The 15,620-nt window shown below is 39.1% G+C and overlaps 1 long non-coding RNA gene across 1 annotated transcript in view; it reads right to left on the bottom strand.

Annotated features, from left to right (window-relative positions):
- The window catches only part of LOC141276865 (uncharacterized), a 204,897-nt gene extending 190,027 nt beyond the window's left edge, over nt 1-14,870 (bottom strand). Inside the window, exons 1-2 of the long non-coding RNA XR_012327115.1 lie at nt 14,690-14,870; nt 13,976-14,080 (exon numbers count right to left, since the gene is read on the bottom strand). This is a non-coding gene — a long non-coding RNA (uncharacterized lncRNA). The remainder of the gene's footprint in view (nt 1-13,975; nt 14,081-14,689) is intronic.
- Between the last annotated feature and the right edge of the window lie 750 nt (nt 14,871-15,620).

Here is a 15,620-nt window from a genome sequence, read left to right as displayed (position 1 = left end):
GCCTGATTGCTCCAGCTCCATTTTTCTTTATCAAGATAGCTTTGGCTATTTGGGGTCTTTTGTGTTTCTATACAAATTGTGAAATTTTTGCTCTAGTTCTGTGAAAAATGCCACTGGTAGTTTGATAGAGATTGCATTGAATCTGTAAATTGCTTTGGGTAGTAGAGTCAGTTTCACAATGTTGATTCTTCCAATCCGAGAGTATGGTGTATCTCTCCATCTGTTTGTATCATCTTTAATTTCTTTCATCAGTGTCTTATAGTTTTCTGCATACAGGTGTTTTCTCTCCTTAGGTAGATTTATTCCTAGGTATTTTATTCTTTTTGTTGCAATGGTAATGGGAGTGTTTCCTTAATTTCTCTTTCAGATTTTTCATCATTAGTGTACAGGAATGCAAGATTTCTGTGCATTAATTTTGTATCCTGCTACTTTACCAAATTCATTGATTAGCTCTAGGAGATTTCTGGTAGCATCTTTAAGATTCTCTATGTATAGTATCATGTCATCTGCAAACAGTGACAGTTTTACTTCCTCTTTCCCGATTTGGTTTCCTTTTATTTCTTTTTCTTCTCTGATTGCTGTGGCTAAAACTTCCAACACTTCAAACACTATTTGAAGAATAGTGGTAAGACTGGACAGCCTTGTCTTGTTCCTGATCTTAGAGGAAATTCTTTCAGTTTTTCACCATTGAGAACTATGTTGGCTGTGGGTTCGTCATATATGTCCTGTATTATGTTGAGGTACGTTCCCTCTATGCCTACTTTCTGGAGGGTTTTTATCATAAATGGGTGTTGAATTTTGTCAAAAGCTTTTTCTGCATCTATTGAGGTGATCATATGGTTTTTCTCCTTCAATTTGTTAATATGGTTTATCACATTGATTGATTTGCATATATTGAAGAATCCTTGCATTCCTGGGATAAACCCCACTTGATCATGGTGTATGATCCTTTTAATGTGCTGTTGCATTCTGTTTGCTAGTATTTTGTTGAGGATTTTTGCCTCTATGTTCATCAGTGAAACTGGCCTGTAGTCTTCTTTCTTTGTGACATCTTTGTCTGGTTTTGGTATCAGGGTGATGGTGGCCTCACAGAATGAATTTGGGAGTATTCCTCCCTCTGCTATTTTTTGGAAGAGTTTGAGAAGGATAGGTGTTAGCTCTTCTCTAAATGTTTGATAGAATTCACCTGTAAAGCCATCTGGTCCTGGGCGTTTGTTTGTTGGAAGATTTTTAATCACTGTCTCAATTTCACTGCTTGTGATTGGTCTGTTTATATTTTCTATTTCTTCCTGGTTCAGTCTCAGAAAGTTGTGCTTTTCTAAGAATTTGTCCATTTCTTCCAGGTTTTCCATTTTATTGCCATATAGCTGCTTGCAGTAATCTCTCATGATCCTTTGTATTTCAGCAGTGTCAGTTGTTACTTCTCCTTGTTCGTTTCTAATTCTATTGATTTGAGTCTTCTCCCTTTTCTTCTTGATAAGTCTGGCTAATGGTTTATCAATTTTGTTTATCTTCTCAAAGAACCAGGTTTTAGTTTTACTGATCTTTGCTATCGTTTCCTTCATTTCTTTTTCATTTATTTCTGATCTGATCTTTATGATTTCTTTCCTTCTGCTAACTTTGGGGGTTTTTTTTCCGTTCTTCTATCTCTATTGCTTTAGGTGCAAGGTTAGGTTGTTTATTTGAGTTGTTTCTTGTTTCTTGAGGTAGGATTGTACTGCTATAAAGTTCCCTCTTAGAACTGCTTTTGCTGCATCCCATAGGTTTTGGGTCATCGTGTTTTCAATGTCATTTGTTTCTGGGTACTTTTTTTTTTATTTCCTCTTTGATTTATTCAATGATCTCTTGGTTATTTAGTAGTGTGTTGTTTAGCTTCCAACTGTTTGTATTTTTTACAGTTTTTTTCCTGTAATTGGTATCTAGTCTCATAGCGTTGTGGTCAGAAAAGATACTTGATATGTCAATTTTCTTAAATTTACCAAGGCTTGATTTGTGACCCAAGATATGATCTATCCTGGAGATTGTTCCATAAGCACTTGAAAAGAAAATGTATTCTGTTGTTTTTGGATGGGATGTCCTATAAATATCAATAAAGTCCACCTTGTTTCATGTGTCATTTAAAGCTTGTGTTTCCATATTTACTTTCATTTAGGTTGATCTGTCCATTGGTGAAAGTGGGATGTTAAAGTCCCCTAATATTATTGTGTTACTGTGATTTCCCCTTTTATGGCTGTTAGCATTTGCCTTATGTACTAAGGTGCTCCTATGTTGGGTGCATAAATATTTACAATTGTTATATCTTCTTCTTGGATTGATCCCTTGATCATTATGTAGTGTCCTTCTTTGTCTCTTGTAATAGTCTTTACTTTAAAGAATATTTTGTCTGATACGAGAATTGCTACTACAGCTTTCTTTTGATTTCCATTTGCATGGAATATCTTTTTCCATCCCCTCACTTTCAGTCTGTATGTGTCCCTACGTCTGAAATGGGTCTCCAGTAGACAGCATACATATGGGTCTTGTTTCTGTATCCATTCAGCCAGTCTATGTCTTTTTTTGGAGCATTTAATCCATTTACATTTAAGGTAATTATCAATATGTACTTCCTATTACCATTTTCTTAATTGTTTTGGGTTTGTCACTGTAGGTCTTTTCCTTCTCTTGTGTTTCCTGCCTAGAGAAGTTCCTTTAGCATTTGTTGTAAAGCTGGTTTGGTGGTGCTGAGCTCTCTTGGCTTTTGCTTGTCTGTAAACGTTTTAATTTCTCCGTCAAATCTGAATGAAGTCCTTCCTGGGTAGAGTAATCTTGGTTGTAGGTTTTTCCCTTTCATCAGTTTAACTATGTCCTGCCACTCCCTTCTGGCTTGCAGAGTTCCTGCTGAAAGATCAACGGTTAAACTTATGGTCATTACCCTGTATGTTATTTGTTGTTTTTCCCTTGCTGCTTTTAATATTTTTTTCTTTGTACTTAATTTTTGATAGTTTGATTAATATGTGTCTTGATGTGTTTCCCCTTGGATTTATCCTGTATGAGACTCTCTGTGCTTCCTGGACTTGATTGACTATTTCCTTTCCCATATTAGGGAAGTTTTCAACTATAATCTCTTCAAATATTTTCTAAGTCCCTTTCTTTTTCTCTTCTTCTGGGACCCCTGTAATTCAAATGTTAGTGCATTTAATCTTGTCCCAGAGGTCTCTGAGACTGTCCTCAATTCTTTTCATTCTTTTTTCTGCTCTGCGGTAGTTATTTCCACTATTTTATCTTCTAGATCACTTATCCGTTCTTCTGCCTCAGTTATTCCACTATTGATTCCTTCTAGAGAATTTTAAATTTCATTTATTGTATTGTTCATCATTGTTTGTTTGCTCTTCAGTTCTTCTAGGTCCTTGTTAAACGTTTCCTGTATTTTCTCCATTCTATTTCCAATATTTTGTATCATCTTTACTCTCATTACCCTGAATTCTTTTTCAGGTAGACTCCCTATTTCCTCTTCATTTGTTTGGTCTGGTGGGTTTTTACCTTGCTCCTTCATCTGCTGTGTGTTTCTCTGTCTTCTCATTTTGCTTAATTTACTGTGTTTGGGGTCTCCTTTTCGCAGCCTGCAGGTTCGTAGTTCCTGTTATTTTTGGTGTTTGCCCCCAGTGGCTTAGGTTGGTTTAGTGGGTTCTGTAGGCTTCCTGGTGGAGGGGACTAGTGCCTGTGTTCTGGTGGATGAGGCTGGATCTTGTCTTTCTGGTGGGCAGGACCACGTCTGGTAGTGTGTTTTGGGGTCTCTGTGACCTTATTATGATTTTAGGTAGCCTCTCTGCTGATGGGTGGGGTTGTGTTCCTGTCGCTAGTTGTTTGGCATGGGGTGTCCAGCACTGTAGCTTGCTGGTTGTTGAGTGGAGCTGGGTCTTAGCTTGAGATGGAGATCTCTGAGTGAACTTTCGCCATTTGATATTACATGGACCTGGGAGGTCTCTTGTGGACCAATGTCCTGAACTCAGCTCTCCCACCTCGGAGGCCCAGGCCTGACACCCAGCCGGAGTGCCAAGACCCATCAGCCACACGGCTCAGAAAAAAAGGGAGGAAAAAAGAAAAAAGAAAGAAAAAAATAAGTGAAAAAGAAAGTTATTAAAATAAAAATTATTAAAAATTAAAAAGTAATAAAAAAGAAAGAAGAGTGCAACCAAACCAAAAAACAAATCCACCAATGATAACAAGAGCTAAAAATTATACTAAAAAAAAAAAAATGGACAGACAGAACCCTAGGACAAATGGTAAAAGCAAAGCTATACAGACAAAATCACACAAAGAAGCATACACATACACACTCTCAAAAAGAGAAAAAGGAAAAATATATATATATATATTTTGGGAAGTCTGAGGTCTTCCGCCAGTGTTCAGTAGGTGTCCTGTAGGAGTTGTTCCACATGTAGATGTATTTTTGATGTATTTGTGGGTAGGAAGGCGATCTCTACATCTTACTCATCTGCCATCTTGAAGGTCTCCCTGTAGAACTACTTTTTAAGGTAGGCATTATTGAATCCCATTTAACAATTAAGGAAAATGAGGTACAGAGGCTGAATAGCTTAGTTAAATCACCATAAGTCAGCAACTGAGAATTTTAGCTGAGGACTCAACCTCTTAGTTGAGTGCTTTGAAATGCAGTGCAGTAAAACAGAGGCTTGTTCAAAATAGTGGACATAGAGTTACTAATGCACAAGCACAAGTAGAGATGCTAGGGCCCAGGGAAATCAGAAAACTATTGTGTTTGCCTACAGTGTCCTTGAAGTGGAAGCTCATGGGAAAATCGGAGATGCCTCCACATCTGGCCACCAAAGAGTAAAATGGTAGCTTGCAGAGAAGTCTGAAAAGCTACCATTTCTGGTCATCCAAGCCACAAAATAGGAGCTGAAAGAGATGTCTGAGATGCCATCATGAGTGCGAAGTTTCAGTAATCTCCTGAGAATAACAGACTTCCTTTCTCTGTACCTTCCAAGTATTGTTCAAATACCTATCATTGGGAAATCCTAACTCATAACTATCTTGTAAAGAAATCTTGCTCAAATATGCTTCTTGAATGCAGAGAAAAACTTAGAAGTGAGTGACAGCAGTGCAAAGTTGACAACCAAAATCCAGCCCAACTACTTTTTTTAGGGAAAAGTCAGCCCTGGGACCACTGGGACTATATGTGTCCCTGTAATTATAGAACGACACTTGACCTACTAGTGTATTACATTTCTCCCTATTGAGTTGATGTTCCAAGCAAGGTATAAGAACTCTTCCAGAATTTCCCCTATTATCATGATACGTCTTCCTAAAAAGTTACCTATCCATGGATATATGGTTACCATTGAGTTCAGCATATGTTTAAAAGTTATTCTTCCTACATTTTATACAGTGAAGCTCTATTTCACATTCATGCTTGTATTCTGGAGCCTATGAAATACAACAAAAATAATTTATTAATGGTACTAGAATATTCAAATAATTGAAAATATAAGTTGTTATTCATAAATAAAAATAAAATAGAGGCCTATTTTAGTGAATAATTCTTTTTTTTAACATCTTTATTGGAGTATAATTGCTTTACAGTGTGTTCATTTCTGCTGTATAACAAAGTGAATCCGCTATGTGTATACATATATCCCCGTATCCTCTCCCTCTTGCGTCTCTCTCCCACCCTCCCTTAAAGTGAATAATTCTTAATCCTAAAATTCAAAACTGTGACAGGGACTTTCATTATAAAAATACAGCTTAAATCTGAATTCTTAAATATCTTACTAGTCAAGCATTCTTGGGCAAATGATTTCATCTCTCTTAGCCTCTACTTTCCCATTTGTAAAATGGTGACAATAACACACCCTTTATTGTGGAGATTAAATGAGATAACCTATGTGAAAGCACCTAGGTGACACATGTAAAATTAGTAATACTAATTAGTAATACTAATTAAATAAATGTGAGATTCTTTTTTAAAATAAAAGGGAAACTATGGTCCATGCTTTAAATTAAACAAAGAAGAAGAACACACACACACGCACAAAACAAAAAAACAAAAACCTTATTTTGGCTTTCGCCCAATCACAATACTAAATCACCCCCATGCTATTACTTAAGTTAATATAATTATGTACAAGGAAAGGAAGAGGCATTTACTAAGCATATAATGCATGAAAACATGACCTCCGCTAATTCATTGGATCCTGAAAGCAATTTAGGTTTGGTTTTACACCACATGCAACCTCTCAGACTTCAGAAGCTTTGAATCAGCACTGTACCACCTTGCCATAGATTGGGCACAAGTATAAAAATAAAGAGAAAAATCAAACCATAACTCTGGACTCTATCCAGGGTCTTGTCTTAAAGTCTTAGAAAATGTCTCTCTTTGGCAAAATAAAGGAGTAATCATATCCTTGCCCATGTGGAACCTCTACAGTCTCTTCAAGGTTGTCCTGTTCTACTGTATCTCCCTGACCCCAAATCGTGACCCCTCTGGTCTTTGTGATGTTCTTCCCCTCTGGCTTCAAAAGTATATTCTCACTCCCTTCAGTTTAATCAAACATTTTCCTCTCTTCCCTTTTATTCCAATCACCCATCAGCAGCCGTAGCTGTTTCACAAGTGTCTAATATCCAGCATACAAAACAGGACAACTGAACACTATCACAAAGGGAAAGATTGAAAATTGAACTTTAGTAAAATTAAGAACTTCTGTTCATCAAAAGATATCACTAAGACAGTGAAAAAGCTACAAAAATATATCTGCATTACATAAATCTGACAAAGAACTTAAATTCAGATTTTTTTTTGAAATCTACTTTATATTAATAGGAAAGGACAACCCAAGTTTTTTAAATAGGTAAAAAACTTTGATAGTTCACAAACGAGGAAATCTAAATTCCAATAAGCACATGAAAAGATGCTCAACATCACAAGGCATTAGAGAACTGCTGATTCAAATCACAGTCAAAAAGTCCTACATACCCATTAAAATGGCTAAAATTTAACAGTAACAATGGAATGGATCAGTGTTAGAGAGTATAGGAAACTGGAACTCTCCTATCTCACTGGTGGGAGTGAAAATTGTCACTACTTTAGAAACTATTCGATGCTATCTACTAAACCTGAATAGACACACATATTCATGACCCAGCAATTCCTCTCCAGGGTATATTCCTAATAGAAAGGAATGTGTCCACATAAGAGAAAAGGGTATATTTAAGAATATTCAAAGGAGTCATTGTAGTAGCCAAAAATGAGAAAACAATGCAAAAGCTCATAAACATTGGAAAATAAAATCATGGTGGTAGATTCATATGATAGAGCATCAAACAACAATAAAAAGGAATAAACTACTGCTATACACAATGGCATGGATGAACTTCACAAGCATAATAGTGATCAAAAATACATGTTCCATGATTCCTTTTTTATAAAGTTCAAAGAGGGGAAAAACTAATCTAGGGCAATAGAAGCCAACAGAGTGGTTACCTTTGGTGGAGGAAGGGGCTGACCAGGAGATGCACGGGGATATTCTGTGGTATGGGCAACATTCTCTGTTTATATCGGGAGTATCACTTGAGTATTACACGAATACGTTCACTTTAGGTAAAAGCTAATCAAGTTGTAACTTAAGATTTGTTCAGTTTACGAAATGTAGTTTATACCTCCATAAAAAATACACACACAAAAATCCACATCCTTCTTCACACCTCTAATTAAGACTCATGGATTCCATATAACCAACTCTGTGACTTTAGAGTAAACATAAGTATGATTGGAATTCACCCATCCACACAGAACATTTTCATACTCCATACCCACAAGACCACCTTTTTCCAAAAAAACACTTATAAATATAAGCTGAACTGTCTGCAATTCAGCATTCTCTGGTCAATGGTTTGTGGAAATCATCATGTACAGAAATGGAAAGCAAGAGGTCAAGAGTTTCTAAAACAGTCATCATAATAGTGGCAAATATGAACAGATTATTTACTATACATTAAGCAATGTGCTAAGGCCTCTAGGTGTATTATTTCATTTAATCCTCACAATAAACATTTGAAATAAATACCATTAGTACTCCCATTACAGAGGCCAAGGAAAGTGAGACACAGAGATGTTAAGTATCTTATCTAGGTCCACACAGCTGACAAGCAGCTAGAATCAGGATTTAAACCCAAATATGTCAACTTACCCTGTCAACTCTGTGGACACTGGCCTACCCTGCCCTCCTCCTTGGGAAGCAATCAGACAGAGGAGGTGGGAGATAAATTCTCTCCTCCCTCTCTGCCCAGGGAAGAACTTCACAGTTAGGAAACACAAAGAAAATAGTGTAGATATTTCAGCTTCAGAGCTCCATTCTGGCCAGGAGCACATAGTCTGGGACTGGGGGTGTCCTCCTTGTGAGAGGCATTTCTGCACAATGGAATGGAAAGAGAATACCCAGCCTTTGGAGTATGAGAGATCTCAGAGCTCTCCCTCTTATATGCTCTTGAACAAGTCTGTTTCTTTTTCTACAAAATGAAGATGATCTACCTTTTTCATAAAGTTATTAAGTGAAAGAAAACATTGGTTATCTTAAACCACTGCAGTTTGGGTTTTGTTTGTCTGTTTACCACAATGGAGCAGAGCCTATGTTGTCTAGGACACTTTCCTTTCTGATGTCTCTACTAATCCTCATCACCGGCCTGGAATGTATTGCAGAGAGGTGATTAACTTAAAGACCATGCAGTTTTTAAGCTAAGGTCCTTTCCTATGCTTAGCCACTGTACAAACTGCCCTAAATTCCTTTTCTCCTTCCTTTTTATGTGACCTAACCTGGGAAATTTGGAAGAACACTCAAGTATCTTTATTTCTCTCCTTTTAAATTTAGAACCAAAACTAAAATGTTAATTTCTGCTTCCTTCAATCCAGATCTTATTTTGATCCTTTTCAGCAAATGAGAATCAAATAATTATAACTACCACTTCAGCATCACCTCCTTTAGGACAGATCTAAACCTCTGATCATTTTTGCCCCAAACTTTGTTGCTCTTTCCACTCCTTTTTTTTCACAGTGTGCTGCCATCATCCACACAGGTCCCCAAAATTCATATCGTCAGTTATCTTTCATCCTCTTCTCCCCTTCAACCCATAATACATTGTTTCAAGGTTGATTGAGTTTAGCCCCCTGCCTCAAACCTTACCTACCACGGGTAGTTTAGGAGAGCTGGAACTTTTTACCTTTTAATTGTATGTACCATCTTCCCAACTGGCCCCTCTGTTTCTACCTCTCCTCTCTCCTGTTTAGGGATCTCTCATCTATATTTCCTGTAGAATAAACTCCAAACTCCTTAAATGACAGGTCAGGCCTGACACCCTCTTGACCTTCTTTTCCAAGTGCATCTAGCTCACTTCTCTTATCACAGTCTATACTTCTGCCAACCTGACATCAGCACCATTCCTTTCACGATCCTTTGTACAAGCTGCTCTTCCGTCCTCTTCCCAATCCTACCCCATCTGTCAATCTCTTACACATTCTTCAAAATACTGCTAAATGTAACTTCCTCTACAAAAGCTCTTTTTTCCCACTCCCAGCAGCCCAGTTGGTTGATTTCTACTCTGAGTTCCCACAGCACTTGATACGTTGAATTGTGATATCTATTTTTCAATTCCTGCCGTTCCTCAGAGTAAAAGTTGTGTTATCTTTATCTTTGTAACCCCAGTGCTTGGCACTCTACCTGGCATATATAGCTTTTATGAAGATTAGAAAAGGTATCTGAAAGAAAGTACATATAGCACGAATGAATGAATTAAACAAATGTAAAAGTTGCAAAGGAGAGTAAGAATCTGATTTGGAGAAAGAGCACTGCATTAATAATCCATACACCTGAGCGTTACTCCATCTATGCCGTTCACTAGCCATGTTGCTGTAAAGGTGTAATTTTCCTCCTCAGTACTCTTAAACCCAAGGATCTCTGACATCACTTCCTATTCTAACATTCTATAGGGCTTGAAAGAGATCAACAAGCTAACCAATGACCTAAGCCTCTGTGAGCTGCAAGAGTTAATTCACATGCTAATGAAGTTCTAGGGTACAAGAATCCCTTTCCTAACTGAGGCCAGGAGGAAAGAGCCACAGCATTTCTAAGCAACAGCTTTAAAGACATAAGAAAAAGAAATATTGGCTCAGAAACAATATAAAAGGATACTCTCTGGATGTGGGACAAACCACATGAAGTAAGAGGAAATACTTTTTTTATGAGGAGATTCGAGCCAACCCCTCAAAACAAAACAAAACAAAATTCAGACAAAGTAAAAGTCCATTCCAATGCAAAGCACTTTCATTTAGGGGAAGGCAAATGGTGCAAGGTTCTTGCCGAGTTGGACCCAGAAGCTCCACTCTCAAAATAGACAGGAATTTTAACTTTACATGTGTGGTTTTGCTATTGTCAATTACGATATTTGTAATTAGCCTTTGTTGTCCTTTCTGGCCTGTGTTAGAACATTTTGTGGTTTCAAGAACAGGGACATACTGGTTCATATTTTGGAAAGGGGAAGGGATGGCACTGAAAGGACGCATAGAAGGAAGACTGACGAGGATCTTATCTGTGCTACCAGCATTAGGGAGAGCAAGGAAGAGGCGAAGTCAAGTTTCATGGGAACCCAGGAAGAACCACCATGACGGCCTCACCAAGATCAGGATATACATAGATTTCACTTAGCAACATCTCTAGTAGTCAAGTAAATTGCTTGTATTTTCAGCAGCCCAAGTTTGCTAAACCATGCTCTATTAACCACTGTTAGCATGGCTCAATTATATCCTTTGCCCCTTTTTCTGTGTGACTTTCAACTTCTGCAAACTCATTACATTATCTCCTCATGTATCTAGGTCAGATATTTTCCAGGGAGGATCTGAACACTCCAGTGGTAACATCTTGTCTGATTAGCAAAGCATTTACACAATGCCACTAAGTAGGCTGCTGGCCAGCCTGCAGATTGCTCACACTTGAGTCTCTACCCTGATTCTATCAGCTCTGGCCAGAGTAAACTGGTCAAATGAATCAACATCAATGTTTACAAAAGAAATCCCTGGGAATGATATTTTGGGTGATGCAGGTACTCTCAAATTTGGTCTGTCCAGGACATAATAACAAGGCCCACTTAGACAGTAGGGGATAGCTTTCCTTGTTTTAAATTGGAAGAAGCTGCCAGTAACTCCAGAAACCTCTGAACATATCTTTAGTGTTCAGCAGTCACTTGAATGACCCAGTTACTCAGGCCAACAGAAGGCCACTTTTCAATGAGTTTTCTGCATCAATCAGCTGTATTGATTAAACTTCTGTTACCAGTTGGCTGAGCTGTGCTGTAGTAACAATGGACCCCAAAATCCTACTGACTTACAGAGGGCGATTTCTCTCTCATGTGTGTCCATTATGGCCGGCTCTGGCCCTGCTCCCTGCCATCTTCTCTCCAGAAACTAAGCTGACAAAGCAGCCTCTATCTGGACTCCACATTCCAGTTTATCCAACACAGTCCTAGCTTATGTCTATGTCCCAGAGTAATTATTAATAGCATATCTTTTCACTCTCAAGAGTTCATCTTCTCACTTTCAAAAATGCCTGGTTTGGACAATAAATCATGTGTCACTTTTCCTATCTGGGTTATTGATGATTTCCTGGCAAAGAAAAAAAGAGATGTTGCAAAAACACACACAAGCTGGCTCTTAAAAGTTTCTGTTCAGAAATGATGCATGTCACTTCTGCCCACCTTTCATTGGCTAAAGCAAGGTCTCATATCCATTCCTGAGTTCAGTAGGGTGAGAAAGTATAATTGCCCCCAAGGAGGGGCAGCAAGTATTTTGAATAAAATACAGCCTTCCACAGTGAACAATGGCAAACATAAAGAAAAAATAAAATGATATAAATGGTGTGCCTGAGGCATGTGTGTGGAAGAGATAAAAGGGTACAGTTAGAGTTACTACGATTGGGGGCTTCTATAATTTTATCAATTCCTTAGTCTTGCTCAATGCCCTCATTTTTTGAGAGGAGAAGAACTGAAGCCCGGGGAGGAGAAGTAACTTGCTCAAGGTCCTGAAAGTCTGTGGACCGGTACATAACCTGCTAATGTGTCAGTTAAGGAGTGTGGTGAACAGAAAGGAAAGTCTGGTGATAATATAAATCATATATGTCTAAATATAAAGCAATCCCAAGCCACTGAATTTGCATAGCGTTAAGACAGATGTAAAACCAACATCGCACAGAACACAGCAAATGAGAGAGTGCCCAATAACATGAGAAACTTTGTAAGGACTGGAACATAATCCTTCCTCTTTTAGGAGGGATGATTTTGGAGAAACTTCTCCCCTTCTATTCAGACATTTATGGCATATGAGTCTCACTTCCTTCTTGTCACTAGGTGACAAGTCACTGACTACCTCCTTCTACTCCAGGGCCCAGCTGCCCAGAGATCAGTGGTTCCCAACCTCGGCTGTAACCCTCAACCCTGGTCCCCAACCCTCTTCCAAGATTCTGATTCAGTTATTGGGAGAAGAGGTGTTGAGGATTAGCACTATTTAAAAGCTCCCAGGTTATTCTAATTTACATCCAAGATTGAGAATCACTAACATAGGATTTTTTATAATATTCCATGGACCAGGATAATAGACATAATTTTTGGTCTAGCAAACCACTCTGAAAATAAGGAGATTTACATACTATTTCTTATGGACTGAATGTTTGTGCCCCCCCCCCACAAAACTCATATATTGAAGCCCTAACTCCCAACATAATGGTATTTGCAGATGGGGCCTTTGGGTGGTAATTAGGGTTGCATGAGGTCATGAGGTGGGGCCTGCAAGACGGAATCAGTACCTAATTAGATGAGGTCATGAGGGTGAGGCATCCACGATGGGATTACTACCCTTATAAGAGACACGAGAAAGCTTGCTTTCTCTCCCTCTCCACACTCCCACAAATAAAGAGGGCATATGAGCACAGAGAGGGACAATGCCCATCTACAAGCCCAGAGAAGAGGCCTCAGAATGAAACTACCTGCTTGCACCTTGATCTTGGACTTCCCGGCCTCCAGAACTGTTAGAAATAAATATTTGTTATTTAAGCTACACAATCTATGGTACTTTGTTATGGCAGCCCAAGCTGACTAATATACACCAGTTCTCTTCAAAACTTCTCAAGTCCTATTTCTCACTGCTAGTACTTCCCAAATACACACACACACATACATATGCACAAACACAAGCACTTAGTATGTTTTACTTGTTTGCCTATAATGCATTTTTTAACATATAAGTAACATATAATTTATCACCCAAACCAGACATTTTTGAAAGTGAGAAGGTATACTGTTTCATTGGTGTTTTTAGCTTGAAGATCCAGCATCTCTCTAATGAGTATAATAAGGCTACAGGTTAGGAGACCTTTGGTCTAGCGTTGGTTCTGCTACTTAACTGGCTTGGACACTGGCTGAGTCACTTCACCTCTCTGGATGTCACTTTCCCATCATAAAGGAGAGAAACAACACAGACACTTTTGTAAGGTCCTCTCTTCCAGGGTAGGAGTCACACAGCCATCCATAAGGCAGAAGTTCTGATCCACTTTATAAAATTTATTGAGCTTTCCAAAAATGCCAATACCCAGGACTCTCCTCTTCTCCCCAAACTGGTCATTGGTCCAGGGCAGATGAAACCATTCATTGTCTGGGTGGTTTTTAAAAAAACTTCTAACGAGCAGCCAGGATTAAAACTATGAGCTATTTTACAAATTTTTACCACTGAGAATACAGACTCAGGTGAAGTCATTTGCTCAAGAGCACGTATCTTTCAAGTGGCAAAACCAGAACACAAACTCTAGTTGTCTAGCTGCAAAATTCCACCCACTGCACGTGGTACAAGAACTCCTGACACATTATCAAGTGCCTGATGCTATTTCCAGAGCTTTGGCTGCTCGTATTTGAAAAGTTGCTTAGCTGACTGACCAGCCACACTCACCTATCAGCTGCTGCAGGTGTCAAGCACAAAAACTGGTTTCATTGTGAAGCTGGGATAGGGATATTTTTCCATCTGTGCCCAGTTGGATATACTGGTCTTCCATATCTGCAGTTCAAAGGAGAACAAGATGCACCGAGATTAATTGTGAATTATAAATAGGAATGTTTATAGATATAGAAACGCTCTGGCTTGCATTTCCACATAGAAACTTTCTGGTACACTATATGGACGTTTTGATTAATGTTACATTCTTGGCTCATTCTTCAGTTACTGCAACACACAGATTTCCGTCTACATGTACTATTAACTGTCATCTGAGCTTCCCACTCAATACAGCTGATAATTACACATTCTGGAAGCTGAGTGTCACAACCAATTAACTTGACAGGCTTCACTGATTCGGGTAGAAATGGAGACTGTACAAATCTGTTTCGTAGTATCTCGGTAGATATAAAGAAGTGATTAAGTGCAAGGACTACAATAAAATAATACTGGCTGAAACCCAGGCACATGAGGAGCGAGTAGAACGATTTTGAGCTTTGGAGCCAAACAGACCAAAGTTCAAATCCCAGTTCTGCCACTTCCTAGTTAAAAAGCCTCCAAAAAGTTACAGTCAGCACCCCGTATCCTCAGTTGCAGAACCAGCAGATAAAGAGCGCCTTCTGTACTGTGTCATTGCATATAAGGGACTTGAGCATGCTCGGATTTGGGTACCTGTGAAGGGTCCTGAAACCAATCCCCCGCCGGCCAAGGGATGAGTGTACTTAGCCCTACTTTATCTTAAACTATATATCTACCCAAAAGTGCATTTTTAAAGGTGTCTGCTTCTTCCCCGCCCCCGGCGACAGGGTGGGGCAGGTGGGCGGCCAGGCCTGCTGTCACCGCTCCACTGTCTCCGTCGCCACGGCCGCTATGGCGGCCGCTGCAGCCTCGCGCAACCTCCGCGGGAGAACGGGTCGCCTCGTGGGACAAAATACAGCAGCACTCAGCCTTCGCCCGCCGTAGCCCGGGAGGTGGAAGGGGAGGAAGGAGGAAGAGCCCTGGTTCTTAAAGGAAAAAAATAAATTTCTGTTCAACCTCCCAGCTTAAGAAATGGAACTGATCAATACTCTTTCTTTTTTTTTTTTTTTTGTGGGGGGGTGGGGTGGTCAGTAGTCGTAGCTCGCGGGCTGTAGAGCGCTGGCGCAGTAGTTGTGGCGCACGGACTTAGTTGCTCCGCAGCATGCGGGAACTTCGCGGACCAGGGCTCGAACCCGTGTCTTCTGCATCAGCCGGCAGATTCTTAACCACTGTGCCACCACGGAAGCCTATGTGATTTGAGGGTTTAAATCACTGATTTAGGAGATAGATTGAGTGATGAAGGAATGATAACACTTCAGTCTCTGATTCTGAATTCAGACTTTATGTATTAATTATTTTGTACCATGCGACTGCACTTGAACTACCTGTGTGTAAAAGACAGTTTATCGTCCTCTATCAGAAGAGTCTGAAACATGAGATTTGAAAAGGTTTGACTCTACCTAAGACTAGAAGAAAGTCCACCTTCTTTTTTTTCATTTTTTAATTTAATTTTATTTATTTTTTTATACAGCAGGTTCTTACTAGTCATCAATTTTATACACATCAGTTTATACATCTGAACAGT

The sequence above is a fragment of the Tursiops truncatus genome, chromosome 17 (assembly GCF_011762595.2).
Source record: "Tursiops truncatus isolate mTurTru1 chromosome 17, mTurTru1.mat.Y, whole genome shotgun sequence".
Lineage (NCBI taxonomy): Eukaryota > Metazoa > Chordata > Mammalia > Artiodactyla > Delphinidae > Tursiops > Tursiops truncatus.
Note: the sequence above shows the minus strand (reverse complement) of the source record. Positions and strands in the feature narration are given on the sequence as shown.